At 37.8% G+C, this 23,124-nt stretch overlaps 1 protein-coding gene and 1 non-coding gene across 3 annotated transcripts in view; both read left to right on the top strand.

Moving 5' to 3' along the window:
- GABRA3 (gamma-aminobutyric acid type A receptor subunit alpha3) overlaps positions 1-23,124 on the top strand; it is a 406,943-nt gene that overhangs the window by 320,940 nt on the left and 62,879 nt on the right. The gene's annotated exons all lie outside the window — the stretch shown is intronic.
- Positions 3,428-3,529, top strand: LOC119523868. Its single transcript, XR_005214677.1, has one exon. It is a non-coding gene; the product is annotated as a U6 spliceosomal RNA (small nuclear RNA).

Here is a 23,124-nt window from a genome sequence, read left to right on the forward strand (position 1 = left end):
ACAATATAATAGGGGATGAAGACTGATAGATAACCACAAAAAACATTAACTGAAATGCTAAAAATATGGATAATTATAGGAAGTTAAAGAAGGGACATCTAACTCATTCTTTTGGATCACGTTGAACAAAGCATCCCTAGATGATGTAACACCAAAACTGCTTCTTATTAGTATTAAGCATTAGTTTTCATATTATTAGATAGTAGGATTTAGCCAAGCAAATTGTAGGTGGAGGAGAGGGGAGAAAGGAAGGACATTCTTGGCAGAGGAAACCAAGTGAGCAGTTGCAAGAACTAGAATGGTATTTGGGAGGAAAGTTTAGACAAGTCAGTGTTGTAATATAGAACAAAGAAGGTTATGGCAAGATTTGAGTATGTGGAGGAATGCAGGGATCAACTCCTGAAACACCTCCTATGCCATGCTAAAGAATTTGGACATCATCCTGGGAGTGGCAGGTTTTAAGTAAGAGAATGAGATGGTCAATTTTCTATTTTATATATGATGCTCTATTATGTAAAGAATGTACTTGAGGGGATCAAGACTGGAGTTAGGGAAACTGGTTAGAAAACAGCTGAAGCAGTCTAGGTGAGACGTGATGATGTTCTAACTCAGAGCAGAAGATGAAGATAAAGGGGGATATATTGAGGAGAAAGTCACAGTAAAAACAGCACAACTTCAGAATGACAGAGAGGGAGAGGAATCAAAGTAGTAAATACTGAAGTAACATGGGTGAATGTTGGTGCAAAAAAACTGGGGTACACCATATGCAAGTTAGGACGTATTTAGATAGGAGGAGTTTGTGAGGTTAATTTTGGACATGTTAAGTTTAAGAAGCCTGTAGATTATCCAGGAAGAGAAGTCTAATAGCAGTTGTATATACAAGTCTAAAGATCTGGAGGGAGATACAAGCTAAGGATCGAGTTTGGTATTGTCAGTATGTTGGGAGTTGAAACCATGAGAATGGATGTGCTCACTTCAGGAAAGGGTGTAGAGTGAGAAGAAAATCATGCCAGTGGTTCAATCATGGTACACTGCCATCATTAAGAAAGGAAGAGGAACCTATGAAGGAGCCCAAGAAGGAAAAGTCAGGGAGGTATTAGTAGAACGACTAGTAAGCAGTATCTTGAAAGCTTAGAAGTGTAATAGCCAATAGTGCTACTTTCCAATATTTCCAATTAACCTCCTTCTAGGTTCATGATAGTATTGCACGTCCCTTGAGCCTTAAAGTTAGGCATGGACAAATTACTTGTTTTGGCTAACCAAGTGTGAGTAGAAATAACATGTCATTCTGAGGGAAGATGGGAGGCCTTTAAGAGGCAGTGCATGATTTGCCGTGTTCTCTCTCCCTGGCCACAGTGGGTTGTTATACCAGGTGGTTTTGGCTCCTTCCTTCTGTGTTGTTTATTGACAATTACATAGAAGAGAGCTTCCCTCTCCCCACAACCTGAGATTGACAGACAGCATGAGTGAGAAATAAATCTTTGTTGCTTTAGGACACTGAGATTTTAGGGTTGTTTCTTACTACATATTAATCTAAATCACCTTGGCTGATATATGAAGGGAGTAAAGAGAAATAAAAATGTGAGAGTGATCATAACAAGACCAAAAATGGCATAATAAGTACAATAGTTAAAATCTATATAGTACATACAACATGTCAGGCACTGTTCTTATCACTCTACATATATTAACTTTAATAATCTTCATAGCAACTCTATGAAATAGGTAATATTATCCTTGTTTTCCAAATGAGGAAACTCAGACACAGAGTGAGTAAGAAACTTGTCCAAGATTACCTAGCTTGTAAATGGTTGAGCTACCATTCTTACTCTACCGGTTTGGCTATAAGTTCATGCTATTTACTATTAATTATACATTCTACCAACATTGTTGGCTGTTACAAAGAGATCAAGTAATATAGAGACTTAAAAGTATGTTTTAGGTTTGGTAACATGGAGGACACTGGTGTTCTTCACATATGCCATTTCAGTGATGCAGTTGTTGCAATGGGGATTGTTTAGAAGCTAAAGTAGAGATAGTGGAGATAGTTAACATAGAAAATACATTCCAGAAGCTTGTTTGAGAAATGAAAGAGTAAGGAATATAATAGCTACATTCATCGGTAAGAGAATAGTTGTTTTTGATTCAAATGGAGACACTGGCACCTATTTGTGAGATGCCAGAAAAGAGCTAGTAGAAAGACAGTGCTTGAAGATGAAATAGAAAGATTTTGCTCACAACGGGTTCTCAGAGAAAGCCATAAGGGGATGGTATCAAAACTACAGTTGGCATTTTACAGTTGGCATTAGACAGGAACAGCTCTCACCCATGAAAGGTTATGAAGTTAAATACAAATATTTAAAAGGAGGTGAGGAGGATAAGCCAGGGGAGAGGTATGAAAGGATAGAGTGTATGAAGGAGAATTGGGAGAGAAGAGAGCATGAGCAGAGGAATGGATGGAAGAGAGGCATGCTTGTAATAAAATGCAGTAAAGATCAACATTTGAAGAGGAGCTGGGAGTACACATAAATGTGGAAAGAATGGAGTGTAGTAGATGTAAACTTAGGAGAGGTTACATAGAATGAGGTGGATAGAGGAACGGGATGGTGAAGAGGAGGTGGGGATGGGTAAAAGGCGGCAAAAAATTGAAGACAAAGATAAAGTGAGGAAAGAGTGGGCAGGAAAGGAGCTGAATATAGTAAATGTTGAGAATAGTAGAGGAGAAAGAATAGAGAATGAGTGAAGAGAACAGGATAGAGGAGAAACTGAACAGTAAAAAGAAGAGAGGATAGAGGATAGGTTTGAGTTTTGCAGGAGGGCTGGAAAAGAGAGGAGAGGTAAGGATGGGAATGTTGGAACATGAAGAGGAGAAGAGGCAGATTGAAGAGACGAGGGGAAAAGCAGAACAAAGGATAAGAAAATAGAGTTGGATGAATGGGAAGAAGATGACTGTTGGTACCTCCATCGGTGACCCTACACAGCAGATGCTTCACCACTGACCTAGGAAGGTGGGTCTAGAGGGAGACCTAGGCTCAAATCTGAAAGATAAAAGCTTGGCTCTGTTTATGGCCCCAAATTGATTTGCCTGCTGACCTTTTGCAAGTCACAAACTGCCTTTCTCTAGTCCCTCATTCTGATAATAATGTAGTTTTTACCTGTTGTGCAAGCACAGAAAAAGTGCAAATTGGTAAGGTCTACAGAACACTTAGGACTTTTCAGGAAGTGCTGTTATGCAGCATCCCTATTATTTGACCTGCAAAAATCTTATCTGGATTCCATGGGAAAACTACAGAAGGACAGCGTCCTAGTAACAAAAAGTCTGACCAAGGATCACATGGCTATGTAACTAGGGCAGTTTAGAAAGAAGCCTCATCTTGGGACCTCAGAACAACCATAAAAATGCAGGCCAAAGCCCATTACCTGCTGCTTGCTTCTGCAGCACATATACTAAAATTGGAACAATACAGAGAAGATGAACATCACCCCAACACAAGATGACACACTCATTTGTGAAATATTTCCAATTTTTCAGATATGGATAAATAAGAAGCTTCATCTCTATTTTATTTATTGATGAGGATATGAGTAAGCATGTTCATTGTATTGTTCCTTATACCTATTGTATATAAGCTTTGCACAGTATATAACACAGAAAAAAAGTGCCATTGACTATCTGAGTAGGAAGAACAAAGTAAGTGGATATAGCTATATTTTATCCCTTTGCCTAGAATCATTCATTCATCACATTTATGAGTGCTCATTATGTTCAAAGCTGTGGGATAGTTGCTGAGCTATAGAGATAAATAAACCATAGGCCATGCTCTTAGTGACCTTACAAGTCTAGTGATGAAACCAAACATGTTCACAGATAGCTGCACAATAATATGAAAGCCCTTAAATAGAGGGAGGTGCAGAATGTGATCAAATTACAGGGTAAGGAACATCCAAAATCATGCGAGGGCATCAAGAAAAGCTGTAAAAGTAAGTGAGGCATAGTCTGTGTCTTGGATCTTGAAGGAGATATAGGTAACTATCAAACAGATAAGGAATAAGGGAGAGGTATAGGAGGGTATTCCAGGTAGAGGGAATAGCATGCACAGAGTCGTGTATTCATGAAATATCATGTGTCATAAAATTGATGTGTCTTGTTAGCACTTCCCTTTGTTTACTCTTCCAAAAATATTTTTTGTGGACTTAAGGAGACCCAAACACTGTTCTGGGCACTAGGAATAAAATGGTGAGCCCAAATAGATTTGCTCTACCCTCACAGAACTTACATTCTAGTGGAGAAGACTGGTTAAACAAGCCTGGAATAAACAAGACTGGGTAAAATAGAATAAGATAGCATCTAGCAAGGACAATGAGTCAAGTCTGCAGGGAAGATCAACAATTAATTCCAAAGGAAATCACTTTTAAACCAAGACCTAAAGAATGTGTAGAAGTAAATTAGATTAAAAGATAAGGAGAGTGCCCTGATTAGAGAAGATGGCAGCATAGAGAGGAGTAGAAGTTAGTTAGTCCCCCTGGAGCAACTAATAAACAACCAGGAACAACTAGTAAATGATCTGGAATAACTACTGGGGGACAACCATGATTGTCCCCACATTGTGCATCAAATTGAACTGGGAGGAATAACTGAGAGCACAGCGTGGAATCTGTGAGTAGAAACTGCAGACCCAAGCTGGGACCTCCCTTCCCCCATGGCAGCCCTAATGGCAAAGCCTCGCTGTGATAGAAAGCAGCACTCTCTGAACAAGCGAATATACCTCAGTCCAGCTCCAACTGGGGTTTAAATTGGCAAACGTGGACTGTTCAATGCAAGCTGCAAATCCCCAACAAGTAGACAGAGGCTTTTAATGATGACTCACCTTAAAGAGCCAGGGGACTTCTCTGTCTCAGGAGGGGGAGCCCAGAGGACCAGGTGCTATCTCTGGATGATGGGTGAAACTGGGGGCTGTGGACTTACCCTGAAAGGGGGCTTTCTGTCCTTTTTTCTTTCTCTCAACCTGAGTGGCTCAGTGGAGATAGCTGTAGACATTTTCAGCTTGCAGTGCTCTTCAGTAGAGAAAGCCTCAGCCATTTTCAGCTTGCAGCACTCTGACCCAGACAAGGGTGGAAAGCAGAGTAAGAGAAACTATTGAAATGTAAATGACCTCTCCCTAGGGGGTGTATTTTCCCTAAGAGGAAGAAGGTGGTGCCAAACTCTACTACCTGCCTTTCATTCAGAAACAGACCCCATAGGCTGGGGGAAAACAGCCATGGGCCACACCTCCTTACACCTGTCTGGAGCTACAGGCTGACAGGTGCCACCTGCTGGGTAGGTTAGGAAAAGCACAGCGGCTTGAGGCCTCATAGGGTGCATCAATCTTCTAAGATACACCCTCAGGGAAACCAGATACTGAAAATTTCCTCCTTCTGGGACCTGAGCCTTTTCTGGTCTGGGAAAACCGGATTGGGGTAACCAAGGAAATTAGATGCCTAGACAATAGAAAACTGCAACCCACACTAAGAAAAACAAAGTTATGGCCCAGTCAAAGGAACAAATTTACAACTTCAACTGGGATACAGGAATTAAAACAACTAATGCTAAATCAATTCAAAAAGTTTAGGGAAGATATGGCAAAAGAGATGAAGGCTATAAAGAAAACACTGGGTGTATATAAGGTAGAAATCAAAAGTTTGAAAATCAACTGGCAGAATCTATGGAAATGAAAGGCACAACACAAGAGATGAAAGACACAATGGAGACATACAACAGCAGATCTCAAGAGGCAGAAGAAAACACTCAGAAACTGGAGAACAAGACAACTGAAAACCTACACACAAAAGAACAGATAGAGAAAAGAATGGAAAAATATGAGCAACATCTCAGGGAATTCAATGACAACATGAAACACATATGAATGTACATGTCATGGGTGTCCCAGAAGGAGAAGAGAAGGGAAAAGGGGCAGAAGCAATAATAGAGGAAATAATCAATGAAAATTCCCATCTCTTATGAAAGACATAAAATTACAGACCCAAGAAGCTCAGTGTACCCCAAACAGAATAGATCTCAATAGGCCTATGCCAAGACACTTAATAATCAGATTATCAAACATCAAAGACAAAGAGAGAATCCTGAAAGCAGCAAGAGAAAAGCAATCCATCATATACAAAGCTTGATTAAGACTATGTGCAGATTTCTCAGCAGAAACCATGGAGGCAAGAAGGAAATGGTGTGATATATTTAAGATACTGAAAGAGAAAACCCATCAACCAAGAATCCTATATCTGGCAAAACTCTCCTTCAAATATGAGGGAGAGCTTAAAATATTCTCTGACAAACAGACAATGAGAGAATTTGTGAACAAGATACCTGCTCTACAGGAAATACTAAAGGGAGCACTACAGACAGATAGGAAAAGACAGGAGTGAGAGGTTTGGAACACAATTTTGGGTGATGGTAGCAGAGCAATGTAAGTACACTGAACAAAGATGACTGTGAGTATGGTTGAAAAAGGAAGGTTAGGAGCATGTGGGACACCAGAACAAAAGAGGAAAGATAAAGACTGGGACTGTATAAACTCAGTGAGACCTAGGGTTTTCAACAATTGTGATAAAATGTACAAATATGTTTTTTCATGAGGGAGAACAAATGAATGTCGACCTTGCAAGGTGTTAAAAATAGGGCGGTATTGGGGGAAAAATAAAATCAATGCAAACTAGAGACTATAATTAGCAGAAACATTGTATTATGCTTCCTTTAATGTAACAAAGGCAATATACCAAAGCTAAATGCGTATGGGGGGAGAGGACATAGGGGAAGGGTATGGGACTCCTGGCATTCGTAATGTTGTCTGACTCTTTATTCTACTTTAGTTTAATTCTGTTTTTCCTTTCAATGCTTCCTAGTGGTCATGTTTGGGTTTTTTTGTTGTTTTTTGTTCCTTGTTTTTTTCTCTTTCTTTTTTCTTTTTCTTTTGTCTCTCTATCTTCTTTGACTCTTCCTCATGCTTTCTGGAAGAAATGGAGATGTCCTTATATAGATAGTGGTGAGGGTGGTGAAAACATAAATATGTGACTATACAGGGAACTATTGAGTGTTTACTTAGGATGGAATGTATGGAGTGTGAACAAAACTCTCTTAAAAAATGGGTTGATGAAGAAACCTTGAGGGCACCATATTGAGTGAAATAAGTCAGACATACAAGGACAAATATTGCAGGGTCTCACTGATATGAACTAATTATAATATGTAAACTCATAGACATGAAATATAAGTTACCAGGATATAGAATGAGGCTAAAGAATGGGGAGCGGTTGCTTACTGTGAACAGAATGTTCAACTAGGGTGAACTTAAACATTTGGAAATGGACAGGGGTGATGGTAGCACATTGTGAGAATAGCTAACAGTGCTGAGTGGTGTGTGAAGGTGGTGGAAAGGGAAAGCTCAGAGTCACGCATGTCACCAGAAGGAAAGTTGGAGGTTAAAAGATGGGAATGTATAAAACAGTGAACCTTGTGGTGGACAATGTCCATGATTAACTATACAAATATTAGAAATCTCTTTCATGAACCAGAACAAATGTATGACTCTATAAATAGAAGTTAATAATAGAGGGGCATATAGGGAAAAATATACCTATTGCAAACTATATACTACAGTTAGTAGTATTTTAACTTTCTATCATCAGCAATCACAAATGTTCCATACCAATATTATGAGTCAACAATGGATGAGAGGTGGTTAGGGGGATGGGAGGATCTGATTTCCTTTTTTGTCTTTATTTCTTTTCTGGAGTAATGAGTATTCTAAAAATTGAACAAAAATTAATCGTGGTGATGGATGCACAGCTGTATGATGGTACCTGGGGCAATTGATTGTACACTTTGGATGTTTGGATAATTGTATGGTATGTGAACAATCTCAATAAACAAAAGATAAGGAGAAAATGTCCCAGAGGTACAGGGTACAGCATATCTGAAGGCCCTTGGAGTGGGAGAGTGGGATATAGGGACAGATTGTGATGATATGTTAAAGGACCACAGAATACAGTGGATGGAAGTGGTCTGGGGTGGGGAGGGGTGCTTATAAGCTATGTTGGCATAAAAATGATGGGGATCCAGTGAAGAGTTTAAAACAGGGAATGGACAAGCAGATTCTTCATTTTAGATAGATCACTCTGGGAGCAGTGTAGAAGATGAATTGGAGGAAGGCAAGGCTGAGGATGAGGTGTCCAGTTAGGAAGCTGTCATAATACTCTAATAATGATATAAATAACAGCTGATTTGTATTGAACACCTAATATTTGCCAGGCACTTTATGTAAAACATCTCTAATCTTCTCAATATAGGGAGTATTATCCCTATTGAACAGATCTGAAAGGTGAGGCTAAAAAAATTAAAATGACTGACCTAAGATCATACAGTTATTAAGTGACTGCAGGTCTATCTGACTTCAAGCTACTACTTTCCCACTAAATAAGGTTTTGAAGAAGGATTTGGATATATGATATGTTGACTAGGTAGCACTGATGGTACTTGGTGCCTGATTGGAGTTGGTGGGGGTCAGTATGTTTTATGGGTGGTTCATGTGAGCAAAGAAGTCCCCTAGGTTAATAATGGCAGTACTAAGGATATAGGAAAGACAATTAGCCAATTACAAATATTCCCATTAAATGTGGAGGAGTAAGTAGGCTTTTGAAAAATGGCAATGAAAGAAAGGGGAATAGGAAGTATAGCCTAATATTATGTGGAAGTATTTCTGCAAGAAGGATGAGGAACAATATTCTGGAAGTGATATAGAATGCACTTACCCTGTGGCTACAGAGAACCACTGTTGTTTTTTTTTTTAATTTTTATTTTGAAATAATTTCAAACATATAGGACAGTTGCAAATACAATACAAACCCCATACAGAGAACTCTAACACCCCCCCACCCCCAGATATCCATATCTACCAATTTTACATTTTGCTACTTTTGTAGTACCTTTCTTTCTCTTTCTTTCCTTCCTTCCTTCCTTCCTTTCTTCCTTCCTCCTTCCTTCCTTCCTTCCTTCCTCTCTCCCTCCCTCCCCCCCTTTCTTTCAACTATATCTATTATCTTTCTATCAATTATCTATCTACCCATTTGTCATCTTCTGAACATTAGAGAGCAGGTTGCATATATCATATTTCTTGAGCTCATAACACTTCCATGTGCATTTCCTACAAACAAGGATATTCACTTATGTCATTAACTGCAGTTAATTCAAGAAAATTAATATGGATATAAAGCTTAAATTCTATATTCCAATTTTTCCTTATGCCCCCTTTGAGGTTTTCTCCTCCATTCTTAGATCCACTCCAGTATCATATATTGCATTGATTGTCATTAACTCTTAATTAACTCTTTTTTTAAATTAACTATGTCAAAAAAAAAATTTTTAAGATATACAATAAAAAAAATTTCAAACAAACCATAACAAGAGAGTAAGAAAAAGACAACTAGCCTAAAAAAACTACTTTACTTCCAACATGTTCCTACTCTACCCCAAGAAAGTAACATAATATAGCAACATTTCTGTGAACTTGTTCCTACCATACCCCTCAGAAATTAACAAACCATAGTCATTCCTGGGTATTCCCAAAACATTAAATTTACCCACGATAGCTTATCTGTTCTTATTGGGTTATCATTCCCACTTCATCAATTGCTCTCTATCGCTAGTTACCCTACATTCTACATTATAAACCATTTATTTTAGGAGTTTGTTGTTTAACCTCCAGGTATTTGTGAATTTTCTAAGTCTCTGATGGTTATTGACTTCTAATTGTATTCCATTGTGGTCAGAGAATGTGCTTTGAATAATTTCAATTTTTTTTAAATTTATTGAAGCTTGTTTTATGTCCCAGCATATGGTCTATTCTGGAGAACGTTCCGTGATCATTAGAGAAGAATGTGTATCCTGGTGATTTGGGATGTGATGTTCTATATATGTCTGTTAAATCCAATTCATTTATCAGATTGTTTAGGTTTTCAATTTCCTTATTGGTCCTCTGTCTGGTTGATCTGTCTACAGGAGAGAGTGATGTGTTGAAGTCTCCCACAATTATTGTGGAAACATCCATTGCTTCCTTTAGTTTTGCCAGTGTTTGTCTCATGTATTTTATAGCACCATGATTGGGTGCATAAACATTTATGATTGTTATTTCTTCTTGTTGAATTACCCCTTTTATTAGTATGTAGTGGCCTTCTTTGACTCTCATAACATCCTTGCATTTAAAGTCTATTTTATCTGAGATTAATATTGCTACTCCTGCTTTCTTTTGGCTGTAGCTTACATGAAATATTTTCTCAATCCTTTCATTTTCAATTTCTTTGTGTCCCTCTGTCTAAGGTGAGTCTCTTGTTTGCAAGATATTGATGGTTCATATTTTTTGATCCATTCTGCCAATCTATAGCTTTTAATTGGGGAGTTTAATCCATTTACATTCAATGTTATTACTGTGAAGGCATTTCTTGAATCAGCCATCCTATCCTTTGGTTTATGTTTTTCAGATATATGTTTTCCCTCTCTCTCCTAATGTCCTTTAATGAACCAATATTGAATCTCTTTAGTACTGAACCTTTCTCCAAGTCTCTTTCTCCTTTCTTTGTTTCTCTGTCAGTAGGGCTCCCTTTAGTATCTCAAGTAGGGCAGGACTTTTTTTTAGCAAAATCTCTCAGCCTTTGTTTGTCTGTGAAAAATTTAAGCTCTCCCTCAAATTTGAAGGAGAGCTTTGCTGGATAAAGTATTCTTGGTTGGAAATTTTTCTCTCTCAGAATTTTAAATATGTCATGTCACTGCCTTCTCACCTCCATGGTGGCCGCTGAGTAGTCACTACTTAGTCTTATGTTGTTTCCTTTGTATGTGGTGAATTGCTTTTCTCTTACTACTTTCAGAACTTGCTCCTTCTCTTCAGTATTTGACAGTCTGATCAGAATATGTCTTGGAGTGGGTTTGTTTGGATTTATTCTATTTGGAGTTTGCTGGGCATTTATGCTTTGTGTATTTATATTGTGTAGAAAGTTTGGGAAGTTTTCCCCAACAGTTTCTTTGAATACACTTTCTAGACCTTTACCCTTCTCTTCCCCTTCTGTGACACCAATGAGTCTTAAATTTGGACATTTTATTTTATCTATCATATCCCTGTGGTCCATTTTGATTTTTTCAATTTTTTCCCCATTCTTTCTTTTGTTCTTTCATTTTCTGTTCTGTCGTCCTCAAGGTTGCAGCTTCCACTAGTCTTGTACTATGAGTATCCAGAATCTTTTTAATTTGGTCAACAGTTTCTTTTATTTCCCTAAGATCATCTATTTTTTTATTTACTCTTGCAATTTCTTCTTTATGCTCTTATAGGGTCTTCTTCATGTCCTTTATATCCTGTGCCATGCTCTTCTTCATGTCCTTTATATCCTGTGCCATGGTCTCATTGTTTGTCTTTAGTTCTTTTATTAATTGCTCCAAGTACTGTGTCTCCTCTGATTTTTTGATTTGGGTGTTTGGGTTTGGGTTATCCATATCGTCTGGTTTTATCATATGCTTTAAAATTTTCTATTGTTTTTGGCCTCTTGGCATTTGCTTTACTTGATAGGGTTCTTTTAGGATGTGTAGAATTATTCAAAGGCGAATCTCTAATTTGTCAGATCTACAGCTTGGTGGCGTACACTTTCTGTAACTAACCAGCAGATGGCATCCGCGAATCACCTATTCTCCTCAAGTCAGTTCTCCCCAACTTTGTTTTCATGATGTGTGGGGGTCTGATTCTTGTGGGGGTCCAACTGGTTCACCAAGTTTGGATGTGTTGTTGGTGCTGTCCGCCCTGAATGTGGGGTGTGTGTCTGAGCAGTTAGGGAGGGAGGGCAGCTTTAATAATCAAACCTCCCAGGTGTTCCTGGAGATTTAAGGCTGTTGTGAGAGTCTAAACTTTCATTTCAGTCTCGCCACAGATTGTCTCTGCCACTGACCCACAAGTCTTTGGTATTGGCGTAGGTTCCCTGGGATTTCTGAGTGGGTCCCTCTTCCAAGCTGTGCCCTTCTAGGGCCTCTGCTGAGGGAAGGTTGTGCTATGTCACAAGTGCATGCCGTCCCTCAAGGGAAGCCCTGGGCCGCCGGGCCATGTAGGGGTGTTCCCAGCCTGCTGAAAGGATGGCTGAATGGGGCATGTTAATTTCACCCTTTTTGCACAGCTCTGCCTTCCCTGCTCTGGCACAAGTAGCTGTGGGTGAGTGAAAGGCTATTGTCCATGCCTGATATTGTGGTGTGTACGTGTGTTGCTGGAAACACTTCCTGTCACACTGGGTTTTTTGGTGCAGCTCTGGGCTGTGGTGCCTGCACTGGGCAGGAGCGTTCTCAGCCCACCAGAAAATGGCTGCAATGGGTGTGGTTTTTTCCCCTTTTGGCTAACTTCTGCCTTTCTCACTCCGAGACAATTAGCAGCGGGTGTGCGAAAGGCTATCTTCCATGCCAGATATTGAGGCATTCACACAGCCCGTTCCCGCCGCGCTTCACTGTGAGGTTCTCGCTGCTGTATCTGCAGCCACTTTTGTTTTTTTTAAAAAAAGAACTAGTCCACTTCCAAATGCCAACCCTCTGTTTCCCCACCCTGCAGCATGGCTGCCAGATATTCAGCAGCTTAGTCACTTGTTTCAGAACGCAGACTCCCGGTTTCACCAAGTGCACAGTCCCTGTGGATTTAGCAGACTTTGTCCAGCTGGTGCATTGCTGGAACTGGTGTTCTGGGTCATTTTCTGGCTTTTATCTGGTATTTTTCAGGGAAGTGTTTTTTTGCCCTGTCTCTCCTAGCCGCCATCTTAGGTTCTCCCCACTGTTGGTTTTTGAAAGTGAGTGATGTGATCAGATCATTTGTGTTAGTTAATACAAGTTCCTGAACCCAAAAATGTTAATAGTTCCAGCATGATAGAAGTTTATTTCTTGATCCTGAAAGTTCAAAGCAGATAGCTCATTGGCAGGTAGCTCATTTCCAAATAGTGTTTCAGGAACCTGAGATCCTTCATCTGGTGGCTCCACCATATTGAACACACATGGTTTCTAAGGCCACTGTGCTTGTCTGTGTAAAGTGAGTAGAAGAGGAAAGAGTACTGAGGATCATGTGTAGGAGATGATTATAGGCCTAGCCTTGAAGTGGCATACTCATCTCTGCTGACATTCCTTTGGCTAGAATGAAGTCACAGGGACATACTTAACTGCAAGGGAGGCTGGGAAAATTAATATTGCCATGTGCCCCAAGATAAAAAGAAAATGGGTTTGGTAAACAGTTGGCAAGTCTCTGCCAATTCCATTATTTTAAAATTAAAATCTCTGGCTGCACTATGGAGGATCAATTGGAGGCAGGTATACCCATTAGTGGACCATTTCATAGTCCAGATGAGACTGATGAGGGCCCAAAAATGTCAGTAGAAAGTAGAAGTAGAGAGGAAAGGACAAGTGTGAGAGAGAACTTGGAGTATAGCTGGATCTGGGTAGGGCATATTGAGAATATCCCTGACATATCTTCCCTGGATACTGGCTGAAAGGATTGTGGTGCTATTAATGAAAAAAGGCAACATAGGAGAAGAAGCAGATATTTTGGAGAGGGGAGGGGTGGATAGAAGATTTACACATATTGAGGATCTGCTATATGCCAGGCACTGTACAAGGTGCTTCACATGTCTTTATGTCATTTAATACTCACAGCAGTGATCATGTATATACATACTATGGAGGCATTATGATTAAGAAGGTGGGTTCTGCCATAACTCTGCTCTTGGTCCTTCCTCTGTAAAATGGGATGAATACTTACAGAACTGGTATAAAGGCTCAAGTCACTGTCCTGTTCAAGCAAACGATTTTTCCCACTACCTCACAGCACCGCCTCTTAGAAGGGAAAGCAGAGGGTATGAATTTTAAGCATAATGAGTCTTAGGTGGACATGACAAGTTGCAATTGGAAAGACAGGTCTGGAACTCAGGAGAATTTTGATACAATGGGATTTTGTGAAATTGAATACATTGCATAAAGTATCTTCTATGCATTATGTTACAGTAATAGTGGCCTACATTTTTAAGGAAGTAGCTAACGATTAAATAAAATAGGCACTAATTTCTCTGATGAACCACCAAGAGGAAAAAAGTGTTTTGAAGTAATTAATAGGGGGTGACTGTCATATTCAGACCATAATGATTTCCTTTATTCTTGGAATGTATCATTGGGTCAGTTTTGCTTATGTACTTGGGATGTTCAAAGGACAAATTATTTGAAGGATAAATTCGTTAATGCCAGAATGCCTTAAAAATGTTAACAGTAAAGCGCCTTTCTTCTTATTTAAGATGCAAATAGCTTACACTTGAGTTTTCCTTATAGAACATGCCTCTGAAATGACCAGAAACCAGGGAAAGCATTTGGGCCAGATTGTTAGTTGTATAGAACTTAATGTAATCAGATTGCCCAAGCATTTATAACTTTGTTTCACAGTCTTGCTTGTAATGGCTTTTGCTGTAGGGGAGTCCACCTGTTGTTCCTTATTCATTAAACTAACAGCTCACTCACAAAGCCACACTTAGCGAGCCTCACTCTAATGAGCAGAAGTGAGAGCACAGGAGAGATGGAGTGGGTCTTTTTGGGCTTTGAGAGTTTATAATGAGATGGGAAGCAAGTAATAGTAGAAGTCCTCAGTCAATCACAAATTACTCTGATGTACCCTGTGAGGTGACATAACTCCTTGCCTTCAAGAGCCTACAACCTAGGAAGAAAGATAGAGCACATCATTCATTGTGCTACAAGCATAATGTGAGTTTCATAAAAAGCCAACAACTAAGTGCTGTGAGCCGACTATGACAGTATTCACTCAAAATCAAGGCCATGGGCCCAGATATGAGATGGCATTACAGGGGAACTGGCATTTAAATTAGAGGAAGTGGCATAGGAAATATTCCCAAGAGGTCTCCTCACATTTGTTTCATTTTTGCTAGTTCCAAGAGGAAATCAGAGCCTTGAAATAACAAAGACTGCCTTTATTTTCAAAGGCAAGAAGCTGGTCTCCAGGCAGATTGAATATGTGTAAAAGCTCTGCTATCGTTTTAACACAGGGGGATGTACAGATCACCAGGAACATCCCTCTTTCTCCAAGAAACCCCGCTATTTTAAACCCTAGACAGAATGGAGGCCCTGTGTTTTAGTGGAATGAACTTTAGAAAAGTAATTAGGAGCCCTGGGTATGAGTCCCAACTCTGACACGGACTAGCAGTATAATCATGAGCAAGGCATTTCTCCTCTCTGAGCTTCAATTTCTTCTTCTGTGAAATGGGGCTGAAAATATATGCTCTGCCTAATTTATAGAAAAATTTATTAAGCCAAGAAGCATTTATTAAGTCAAGTAGCATGGCAGGTATGTTTGGTGAAATTTGCAGATGATTGGAGGGGTGGGGAAAAGTGTATGTGTGAGAAAATGAGCCTGGAGCTACATGTCTGAGGTAATTGTTAAAACTCAGATGCACTCCCCATGAAGGCTGAATGGGACAGTACAGTGGTGGCCTCGCAATTTGAAAGCCTAAGGGCCTTCCAGTACTCTGAAAGCTCTTGTTTGTAGCGCAATGATTTAATGTGAAGCCCGCAGATAAAATGGGATTCTTGTGATCAATGTGCTGCTTGGTTTGGGTATTTGGTGGTGGTATATTTCAAGTGACTCATCCTGTTCTGATAATGGATATTAATGTTTTACTATCCTGTTTATCACCATAAATCCCAGATCCTGCTCTTTACTCTGTGATTACAGAGTTATCCTGCCTGGCACCTCAGCCACCCCTGAAGTAGTGTATCTGCATATTGGTTTCAAGAAAGAGCAGATTGTTCCACTTCCAAAAAGCCTAGGTGACATATTACCCAAAGTGGGGTTCATATCGAAATCCAGAGATCCTTGTTGCTACTAAGTTGAAGCTGCTCCTTTTTGCATTACTCTCAACGGTTTGACAGCCTCCCTGAACAAACAATGCATATATTCAGTAATCTTTAGATCTTTAACCTTTAGGACTTTATTCTGGCAGCTTTTTTCTCTAGGATTTTCTCCTGTTTTATGTCCCCACTTAAAAAAACAAAACAATTGATGTTCTATATGCAGAAAGTTAGGAATAATTTGATAAGTTTTCCTATTGGGCCCTTGTTGAGAACTAGGTGACTCATTTTCATTCATATTCAATTTATAATTTTACAAACTCTTTGATATATGACATGAATATTTTAAAGTGTACAAGTGTTACACATATTGCTCCATAGCATTCTACATAAGGAATGTGTGCCAGAGGTTCGGAAGTGGCTTAGTAAAGTGAGAGATAGTATCAAGATATGAAATCCATCTTCATTGTTAAGAAGGATCACTTTCTCTAGGGTTATCTGGCCTGGGTCAAAGGCAAATGGGCATTGAGGATTTGGATGCAATAACTTCTAAGTTGGAAAATTTTTCTGTTTGGGTTAGCACATTGGATGAATTCCCATATGAAAGCAAATTTTTATATGTGGCATTCTACATAGCTTAGAAGACAAGACACAGTCTTTAAAAATCCCTAAAAATGCAATGCACTGTAAAAAACTGTGAAGTAAATCTGGGTTTTGTATCAATGATATAATAAAACAGAAGAATAATCAGCAAAATGGCATGAAAATAATCTCTGATATGTGTGCCTGTTTTGAAAATGTACTTAAGTATTTCCAATGAAGATGAGATAAGGGTACCAGATAATCATTACTAATTTTTCTCAATTACAAAGGAGTAAAAAAGAAATTATTTACAGTATTCAGTCTATTTGTTTACCCCCTCAATCAATCCCCTTCCCCACTTTGAGATTCTGATACATGTACCTTCTGCCTGAAGTGAAAGCAATGCTAGCCTAGGTACTATATGCTGCAGGAAACAGGCAAAATATGGAGAATCACTAGTGTGTTGGGAGTCAGACAGTGGAAAGACAGTAACCCAGTTATACACCCTGGATTTCAGTTCTTAGACTTCTTATCTTCCCCATCTACCATTATGTTCTTGAGATTCATTCATGTTGTGGCATGTATTCCTTTTGATTGCTGATTGATATTCTATTGTATTGATATACCACATTTTGTTTTTCCATTTACCAGTTGATGGATATTTGGGTTGCTTCCATCCACTTCTTCACTTTTATGAATAATGCTGTGATGAGTATTCTTTTTGTGGACATTTGCTTTCATTTCTCTTGGATAGTGGAGAATTAGAGTGGAACTGTGGGGTTGTATTCTAAGTTTATGTTTAACTTCTTAAGAAAGTGCCCAAATGTTTTCCGAAGTGGACTGTAGCATTATACATTTAACAAGTGATATATGAATTTCCGTTTTCTCCAAATCCTTGACAATATTTGACATTGTCAGTCTTTTTGATTTTAGGCACTCTAGTGGGTATGTAGTAATATCTCTTTGTAGTTGAATTTGGATTTCCCTAAAGACTAAAGATGTTGTGCATCTTTATTAACAATTAGAATATCTTCTCTGATAAATTGTGTAAATATTTTGCCCACTTTTAAATTGAGTTGTTTTTCCTCTCATTATTAGAAGAAAATAATAAACTCTTACTGAGTCATAAGAGTTATTTAGGTATTCTTGATATGAGTTCTTTATCAGATATATGATTCACAAATATAGTCTTCCATTTTGTGACTTTTCTTTTCATTTTTTATGGTGTCTTTTGAAGTCCAAACATTTCAAATTTTGATGGAGTCCAATTTATCATATTATTTTCAATCAATTTATAATATTTTTTAATTTATGGATCATGCTTTTGTTGTCATTTCTAAAAAATCTTTGCCTAACTTTGTCACAAATATTTTATCCTATGTTTTCTTTCAGAAGTTTTAGCTCTTAAATTTAAGTGTGTGATCCATTTTGCTATTTTGCTTATGATATGAGGCAAGGGTCTATGTTCATTTTTTTTGCATGTGGATATTGAATTCTCCCAACATTTGTTGAAAAGGCTATCCTTCCTCCACTGAATTACCTTGGCACTTTTGTCAAAAATTGATTGACCATGAGTATGAAAGTTTACTTGTAAACTCTTAATTCTATTCCAATGATCTGTATGTTTATCCCTAGGCCAAAGCTATAGCTTTATAGTATGTTTTGAAATAAGGAAATGAAAGTACTTATGCTTTATTCTTTTTTTAAAAAAAAAAGATGTTTTGGTTGTTATAGACTTTTCTATTCCCATATAAATTTTAGAATCAACCTGCTATTTTTATTTAAAACAAAACTAAACAAAACATGCTTACTGGAATTTTGGAGAGAAGTGCCATCTTAATGATATTAGGTCTTTCAATCCATGCATATGGAATATCTATCCATTTACTTAGATATTTAAAAATTTATCTGAGCAATGTTTTATAACTTTCAGCATACAGTTCTTTTACTCCTTTTGTTAAATTTATTCCTAAGTATTTTGTTATTTTGATGCTGTTGTGAATGGAATTGTTTTTGTAAGTTAATGTTCACATTGTTTGTTGCTAGTGTATAGAAATACAATTGGCATTTGAATATTGATTTTGTATCCTGTGAACTTCCTAAATGTGTTTATTAGTTCAAGTATGTTTTTTGGTAGATTCTCTTTTAATTTTCTACATACAGCATCATGTCATCTGCAAATAAACAGTTTTAATTCTTGCTTTCCAATCTTTATGTCTTTAATTTCTTTTCTTTTCCTATTTTTAAACATGTTTATTGAGATATAATTCTCATACCTTATAATTCACTCTTTTAAATTGTACAATTAAAGGTTCTATAGTATATTCACAGAGTTGTCCACCACAATCAATTTTAGAACAATTTCTTCACCTCAAAAGGAAACCCCATTAGCAGTCACTCCCCATTGTTTTCCTTCTTGAACTAGCTAAAATCTCTAGTACAATGTTGAATAAGAGACAGAGGATATCTTTGTCTTGTTCCTGATCCTAGGGGAAAATAATTTATTCTTTTATCAAGAATGATATTAGGTGTGTGTTTTTCGTAGCTGCCAGAGTAATCCTAAACTATTAGTCAAATCAAGTCACCCCTCTCCTCAAAACCTTAAATGCCTCCACATTTCACCCAGAGTAAAAGATAAAATATCCTAGGAGGCCTTACACTATCTAGTCCATGCCTCATAGTTTCCTATTTGAACTCATCTTTGATTAACTTTCCCCCTTCATCACTCCTCTACAGCCACAATCACCTAGTTGTTCCTTTAATACGCTGGGCCGACTTTTACCTCAGGGCCTTTGCATTTGCTACTCCCTCTACTTTGACTGTTCTTTTCGCAGGTGTTCAAAAGGCTCTCTTACCTTCTTCATGTCTTTGCTCAAATGTCACCTGCTCAGTGAAGTAGTCCCTAAACACCCTATTGAAAATAATAATCCATTCCCAGTACTCTCCACTTATTTAAATTTTCTCCCTAGGGCATATCACCTTTTAATGTATTATTTAATTTACTATTTTATCTTGTTTACTTTTTATCTATTCATTTTTAAACATTTTATTGTAGTAACTGATATAGAGCACAAAATTTCCCTTTTTAACCATATTCAAATATACAAATCAGTATTATTATTAATTATATTCATAATATTGTGCTGCCATTACTGACATCCATTATGTCTCCTTTTTCATTCCCTCAAACAGAAACTACTTACTCATCAAGCTATAACTTCCTCTTTCTGCCCTGTACCCCCTATCCCTGGTAACCTATAAACAAACATCTGTCTCTGTGAAGTTTACTTCTAGGTATTTCATATAAGTGAAATCATGCAATGTTTGTCGTTTTGTGTCTGACTTATTTCACTCAGCATGATGTCTTTGAGGTTCATCCATGTTGTCATGTGCATCAGGAGTTTGTTCCTTTTCACAGCTGAATAATATTCCACTGTATGTATATACCATATTTTGATGGACACTTGGGTTGTTTCCACCTTTTTGCTATTATGAATAATTCTGCTATAAACACTTATGCACAAATATATTTTCAAGTCCCTGCTTTCAATTCTTTGAGGAAATACCTAGAAGTGGAATTGCTGGCTCATATGGTAATTCTATTTTCAATTTTTTGAGGACCTGCCAAACTGATTTCCATAATGGCTACAGGATTCTACAGTGCCATGAGAAATGTATAAGGGTTCCTGATGATATGGAGAAATAGGAACCCTTTTATCTTGTTTATTTTTTTCCCCTACTTGAATGTAAGCTCTAAGAGGGCAACCATCTTTGTATGTCCTCTGATATAGTTACATTGCTTAGACCAATAGCTGGCACATAATAGGTGATCAATAAATATTTGCTGATCAGGACACTTGGACAGTCAGTTCTGTTCCAGACATGCTGGTTGATTTGGGCAAATCTATTCTCTTCTGTTTTCTCATATATAAATTATGAGGGGATAAAACTTGATGCTCTTTGTAGGGTTCTTCCAGCTCTACAATTCTAAGAAAGAAGCTAAATGTCCATTGGAAGGGATTGGTTGAAATATTATGCTATTGTGGAATAATATTAAGATGCTATTTTTCCAGGAATCCAGGCAGTACCTGAACTCAGTCTTATCCAACCTACACTTTCTCTCTGTAAGAATCTCATAGATATATATACCTTTATGGAAAAATCATTCATTCATTCATTCATTCAGGGAATATTTATTGAATACCTACAATGTGCTAGTTACTATCTTAGGATCTTGGCACACATCAAAGAGCAAAAGAGACAAAAACCCGTAACTTTATAGTATGGAGAGAAAGAAAATAGCTGCTAAGCATAAATAGATGATAAAAATAAAAAACAAATTATATGGTATATCAGGTGCTATTGAAAAAAAAAGAGCAGACAGTGGGCACTACCTGTCCAGAGGGTGTGTAGTAAAATGGGAGGAGGTCAGGGTAGACCCCATTTGGAAGATGATAATTAAGCAAAGCTTTGAAAGAGGTATGGTAAGAGGTATGGTAAGAGGTACGAAAAGAGGTATTTGAAGGAAGAACATTCTTGGTGGAGAGAATAGCCATTGTAAAGGCCATAATATAAGAGAACATGTCATGTTCAAAGAGAAGCAAGGAGGCTAGTGTGGTGGGAGCAGAGTGAGCAAGGGAGAATAGAGTAAGAGATAAGTGGTAGAAAAACAGAAAATCACACAAGGTCCTTTAAACTATAGTGAGGACTTTGACTTTTACTTTGTATGAGGGCAAAACACTGGAAGGCTACTATGTTAATACATTGTAGGTGGGAAGTACAAAAGCAAACAAACTAGGAGGGTATAGCAATAATAAAGGGTAGGGTGAAAAAGAAGCCAATGTGTTGCAAAACACAGTGAGATAAAGGCAGTAACTGAGATGCATGCATGTGTGTGTGTGTGTGCAGGGCTGAAAAGGGCCTCAGATTCCCATCTGTAAGCTCTTCCCCCAGAGAAGGGTATTTCTTGGATTGCTCTTATCTCCTATCTGGTGACTGTATAGGAATCAAAGCAGGCCATACTCTGGATTGGGACTGAGTCTCTGCAATCTAAATGTTGCATTTTGAGGAGTTTCTGAGCTTCATTGTAAAGGTCTTTAACGACTACTTGCAAAAATATAGCCAGGCTTAGTATATCTCCACAAATGAAGTGGGAGAGAGGCTTTAACAGGAAACAGGATGTGACTTTAAAGCATATTACAAAGCTGCAGTGGTCAAAACAGCATGGTACTGGCATAAAGACAGATATATTTACCAATAGAATCAAATTGAGAGTTCAGAAATAGACCCTCACATCTATGGTAAATTGATGTTTGACAAGGTTGCCAAGTCCACTCAACTGAGACAGAACAGTCTCTACAAGAAATTTGATGGGAGAACTGGATAGCCATATTCAAAAGAATGAAAGAGGACCCCTACCTCACACCCTATACAAAAATTAACTCAAAATGGATTAAAGACCTAAATATAAGAGGCAGGACCATAAAACTCCTAGAAGAAAATGTAAGGACTCATCCTCAAATCTCGTGGTAGGCAATGGTTTCTTCAACTTTACATCCAAAGCACAATCAATGAAATAAAAAATAGAACAATGGGACCTTTTTAAAATTAAATACTTTTGTGCTTCAAAAGACTTTGTCAAGAAAGTGAAAAAGCAACTTACTCAATGGGAGAAAATATTTGGAAATAGCATATCTGATAAGGGTTTAATATCCAGAATATATAAAGAAAGTCTACAACTCAACAATAAAAAGACAACCCAATTTAAAAATGGGCAAAATACTTGAATAGACATTTTTCAAAAGAGGAAATACAAATAGTTAAAAAACACATGAAAAGATGCTCAACATCACTAGCTTTTAGGGACATGCAAATCAAAACCACAATTAGATACTATTTCACACCCATTAGAATGGGTGCTATTTTAAAAATGGAAAATAATAAATGTTGGAGAGGACATGGAGAAATAGGAACAATCATTCACTGCTGGTGGGAGTGTAAAATGGTACAGCTGCTGTGGAAGATTGATTGGCATTTTCTCAGGAAGCTAAATATAGAATTACTACATGACCCAGCAATCCCTCTACTAGGTATATATCCAGAAGAAGTGAAAGCAGGAACATGAACAGACACTGAATAATGTTCAGTGGCATTATCCACAATTGCCAAAAGATGGAAGCAACCCAAGTGTCCATCAACTGATGAATGGATAAACAAAATGTGATATTTTCACATGATGGAATATTATTCAGCTATAAGAAGTAATGAAGCTCTGATGCATGTGTCAACATGGATGAACCTTGAGGATATTATGCTGAGTGAAATAAGCCAGACACAAAGGGGCAAATATTGTATGATTTCACTGATGTGCACTAATTATAGTAAGCAAACTCATGGACTTAGAATATAGAATATAAGTTAGCAAGAGATAGAATGGGGGTAGAGAATAGGAAGCTGATGCCTAATCTGTGCAGAATTTTTAATTAGGCTGATTATAAATGTTTGGAGATGGATAGTGATGATGGTAGCACGTTAGTGTGAATATAATTAACAGTGCTGAATTATGTGTGTGAATGTGGTTGAAAGGGGAAGTTTAGGGTCATGTATGTCACTAAAAGGAAAACTAGATGATAAAACATGGGACTGTA

Source organism: Choloepus didactylus, chromosome X (assembly GCF_015220235.1).
Source record: "Choloepus didactylus isolate mChoDid1 chromosome X, mChoDid1.pri, whole genome shotgun sequence".
Taxonomy (NCBI): Eukaryota; Metazoa; Chordata; class Mammalia; order Pilosa; family Megalonychidae; genus Choloepus; species Choloepus didactylus.